Source organism: Scyliorhinus torazame, chromosome 21 (assembly GCF_047496885.1).
Source record: "Scyliorhinus torazame isolate Kashiwa2021f chromosome 21, sScyTor2.1, whole genome shotgun sequence".
Lineage (NCBI taxonomy): Eukaryota > Metazoa > Chordata > Chondrichthyes > Carcharhiniformes > Scyliorhinidae > Scyliorhinus > Scyliorhinus torazame.
In genome coordinates this window covers 129947699-129952849 of record NC_092727.1, presented here as the reverse complement: position 1 = coordinate 129952849, position 5151 = coordinate 129947699, and positions in this window count along the sequence as shown.

Sequence of the window (5151 nt, the reverse complement as noted above, 5' to 3'; positions counted from 1 at the left end):
GATTGGTCTGCATATGTTAATTGGTCACCTCGACAACCAAGTCTAAAGGATGCTGGTGCAGTGGGAAGATCACCAATATTGGCGGGAGATCCTTTCATCTCGGGGGTAAGTAACCATAGCCACACAGCCCCTAACGCTGCACATACACAAGGACGCACCCATCCCTTGACAATTCCTGTCTTAGGGAGAAGCGACAAGATCTGAGCAATGAGGGCAGTCTGGAGAAAGTAAGAAGTCTTACGACACCAGGTTAAAGTCCAACAGGTTTATTTGGGAATCACGAGCTTTCGGAGCGCAGGTGAGTCTGGAGTAAGGTCGGCTTCCACTGAGAAAGGTGTGATCCCATTTGAGATTCAGAAGATCGGAAAAGAATGGAATAACGCGTTAAATTTGAATCTGGCAAGGAAGAACGATCAAAATTAACAAAAGGCATAATAAAAGATAACGTGAGAATGGAAATCTTCTTCACAAAGAGTGCTTAACATCTGCAATGAGGTCTGATGAAAAGGATGCAGCATTTTATTGGTCCCGGGGTGCCGGCTACCGGAATGTAGAGGTGGAAGCAATTTGAGGTGACGAATCATGTTCATCACAAGCATACCGACAAAAAAACATGTTTATTGGTAGGCTAATTAGTAAGCCATGTTGAAACTCCCTGGAGTAGTGCCAAAGAGCATTTGCTACGGCAGGAAATTGCACTAAAATTCAGCTTGAGCTCAACTTTGGGAAATAAATCTACAAAACAGGTCAGTAACTTGGAGAGAACGTCAGGCTGTGGAGGCCAGATGTGGGGAAGGGGGATACCATATTGGTAGATTGGCTGATGGTAGTTTGAAAGGGAGCTTTACATGGGGTGTGATGAAACTTTCCATCACCAGGAGTGGGAAATGTGAGGTTGTTGAAATTGAAAGACACTGCAGAATAATTCAGTACAGAGGGACCTGGGTGTCCTTGGTCACGAGTCCCTAAAAGTTAGCATGTAAGTAATTAGGAAGGCAAATGGCATGCTGGCCTAGGACATTAGTGAGGCCACATCTGGAGTATTGTAAGACCATAAGACATAGGAGCAGAATTACGCCATTCAGCCAATCGGGTCTGGTGACTAGTGGTGTACCATTCAATCATGGCTGATATTTTTCTCATCCCCATTCTCCTGCCTTCTCCCCATAACCCCTGATCCCCTTATTAATCAAGAACCATCTATTTCAGTCTTAAAGACTGAAGTGATTTGTCCTCCACAACCTCCTGCGGCAGAGTTCCACAGATCCACCATCCTGACTGAAAAAAAATTCCTCATCTCAGTTTTAAAGGATTCTCCCTTCAGTCGGAGTTTTAGTCTTTCCTACTAGTAGAAACATCCTCTCCACATCCACTAGCCAGGCCTCTCAGTATCCTATAAGTTTCAATACGATCACCCTCATGCTCCTAAACTCCAACGAGTACAGACCCAGAGTCCGCAACCACTCCTCATATGACAAGCTCTTTATTTCAGGGATCATTCTTGTGAACCTCTGGACACTTTCCAAGGCCAGCTTCTTAGATATGGGGCCCAAAACTGCTCTCAAATGGGGTCTGGCCAGAGCCTTATACAGCCTCAGTATTACATGCCTGCTCTTGTATTCTAGCTCTCGACATGAATGCTAACATTGCATTTGCCTTCCTAACTGGTGTCTCAGACAGATATGTAAACACTTCAGAACAGGTCGTTATTACGAGGAAGGAAGTGTTAGGTGTGTTAAAAAGCGTTACGGTAGACAAATCCCCAGGTCTAGATGGCATCAATCCCAAAGCGTTAAGGTAGACAAATCCCCAGGGCTAGATGGCATCAATCCCAGATTACTGAGGGAGACAAGAGATGAAATCGCTGGGCCTCTAACAGAAATCTTTGTCCTCGTTGGTCACAGGTGAGATCCCAGAGGATTGGAGGATAGCCAATGTTGTACCATTATTTAAGAAGGGTTGCAAGGATAACCCAGGTAATTATAGGTCAGTGAGCTTGACGTCAGTGATAGTGAAATTGTTAGAAAAGATTCTCAAAGATAGGATCCAAGCACATTTGGACGTGAATGGTCTTATTAGCGACAGCATGGTTTTGTACAAGGCAGGCCATGTCGCACTAATTTAATTGAGTTTTTTGAGGTAACAAAAATGATTGATGAGGGAAGGGCTGTGGATGTTGTCTACACATGGACTTTAGTAAAGCATTTGAAACGGTCCCTCATGGCAGGCTGGTGCAAAACATTAAATTACATGGTGTCAGGATGACCTAGCTGGATGGATTCAGAACTGGTTTGGCCATAGAAGACAGAGGGTAGCAGTGGAAGGGTGTTTTCCCGAATGGAGGTCTGTAACTAGTGGTGTTCCGCAGGGATCAGTACTGGGACCTCTGCTGTTTGTAATATATATAAATGACTTGGAAGAAAACATAGCAGGTCTGATTAGCAAGTTTGCAGACGCTACTAAGATTGCAGGAGGGCCAAATGGCCTCCTCCTGCTTCTATTTAATCTTGCTACAACTGTAGGCGGCATTACAGTAGGGTACAGTTTTGGTCACTTACTTGAGGGGTATTTCTTGCATGGAAGCAGTTGAGAGAAGGTTGACTGGGCTGATTCCTATGATGAAGAGGCCATCTTATGTGGGAAAAGTTGAACAGGTTGGGCCTATCTTCTTGAAACATTCAAGATTGAGATTGACAGGGTACATGCTGGATGTTACCTCCTGTGGGGGGGGGGGGGGGGGGGGGGGGGGGGGGCAAAGTCTAGTATTGGGGGAACAGTTTAAAATAAGGAGTCCCCATGAGGTGCGGAGGAATGTCTTCTTTCAGAGGGTGGTTGGTGTTTGGAATTTTCTTCCCCAAAGATCGGTGGGAGGCTGCTGGATCATTGAATGTATTCAAGGTTGTGTTAGACAAGAGTTTTAATCTACGTGAGTCAAGAGTTATGGGGGACAGGAAAGATCACAATTAGACTGGTCATGATCTTACTGAATGACAGAGCAGGATAAATGGGCAGAATGAACTACTATTTCTTTTTTTAAAAAAAAATATTTATTAAAATTTTTAACACAATTTTTCTCCCTTACAAATAATAACCCCCCCCCCCCCCCCCGTAACAAAAAAGAAATGAAAAATCGCCCGGAGCAAGATATATAGATGACAAAATAGTATATTTACATATCTTTGTACACTGGCTCTCTCCTGTACGTGCCAGTTTCCCTGACTCTTCATGTTATCTCTTGCTCCTCCCCCCCCCCCCTCCAGGTTGCTGCTGACCGACCTTCCTCTAGCACTCCGTGAGATAGTCTAGGAACGGTTGCCACCGCCTGTAGAACCCCTGCGCAGACCCTCTCAAGGCAAACTTAATCCTCTCCAACTTTATGAACCCAGCCATATCGTTTATCCAGGCCTCCACGCTGGGGGGCTTCGCCTCCTTCCACATTAGCAAGATCCTTCGCCGGGCTACTAGGGACGCAAAGGCCAGAATACTGGCCTCTTTCGCCTTCTGCACTCCCGGTTCATCCACTACTCTGAATATTGCTAGCCCCCAGCTTGGCTTGACCCGGACTTTCACCACCTGAGATATTGGTCCCGCCACTCCTCTCCAGAACCCCTCCAGTGCCAGCATGACCAAAACATATGGACATGGTTCGCCGGGCTCCCTGAGCACCTTCCACATCTGTCCTCTACCCCAAAGAACCTGCTCAACCTTGCCCCCGTCAAGTGAGCTCTGTGAACCACCTTAAATGTATCAGGCTGAGCCTGGCACACGAGGAGGGATTAACCCTACCCAGGGCATCAGCCCACAGACCTTCCTCGATCTTCTCCCCCAGTTCCTCCTCCCATTTACCCTTCAACTCTTCTACCAGCGCTTCCCCCTCTTCTTTCATCTCCTGGTGTATTGCTGACACCTTGCCCTCCCCCAACCCATGCACCTGAGATCACCCTGTCTTGAATTTCTTGTGCCGGGAGCAACGGGAATTCCCTCACCTGTCGCCTCAAAAAAGCCCTCACCTGCATATATCTAAAGCCATTTCCCGGGGGTAGCTCAAACTTCTCCTCCAGTGCCCCTAGGCTCGCAAACGTTCCGTCAATGAACAGGTCCCCCATTCTTCTGATCCCCACCCGATGCCAGCTCTGGAACCCCCTGTGTCCATCTTCCCCGGGACAAACCGATGGTTACCCCGGATCGGGGACCACACCGATGCTCCCATTGCACTCCTGTGCCGTCTCCACTGGCCCCAGATCCTTAGCGTTGCCACCACCACCGGGCTCGTGGTATACTTTGTCGGCGAGAGCGGCAGTGGGAACTACTATTTCTTATGATCATCCATCAAGCTGAACTTAAAAGGAACCAAAACATCTTTTTTTTTGGTACAGCCTTATTGCAGTCAAAAGTTTAATTTATACCCAAAGGGTTAAAAGACAAAAAAATCCCCCAAAAGGATTATGGTGGCAGAGAGATTATTTACTGGACTAGTAACCAGGAGGCATGGACTAATAGCGTGTGACAACTTCACATCCGACATTGGAAGTAGGGGTAAATATTAGATAAATCTGGAATTAAAAAGAATCAGCAAGTGATCATAACTATTGGATTGTCGTGGGCGGCACAGTGGCTAGCACTGCAGCCCACGGCACTGAGGACCCAGGTTCGATCCCGTCTCTGGGTCACTGTGTGGAGTTTGCACATTCTCCCCGTGTCTGCATGTGTTTTGCCCCCACAACCCAAAGATGTGCATTGGCCACGCTAAATCGCCCCTTTATTGGGAAAAAAATAATTAGGCACTTTAAATTTATTGAAAAAATCTATTGGTCATAAAAAAACATCTGGTTCACTAATGTCCTTTAATCTGCCATGGGTCAGACTCAGGCATGGCTCAGAACTCATAGTAACATGACTGACCTCTAACTCCCCTGTGGAGGCACTCACCACAAGCTTCTTGAGGGCAATTAGGGATGAGCATTTATGCTGGGCTTACTAGCAACATCCATTCCAGTGAATGATTTAATTCAAAGACACAGGAGCGTCACCATTTAGTTTTATTTGTTCATGGGATGTAGGCATCACTGGCTGGACCAACACATTGCCCTGGAGCTGCTGATGAGTCTCTTTCTTGAAAGGGGGCAGTCCATGTGGTGCAGAGACACCCAG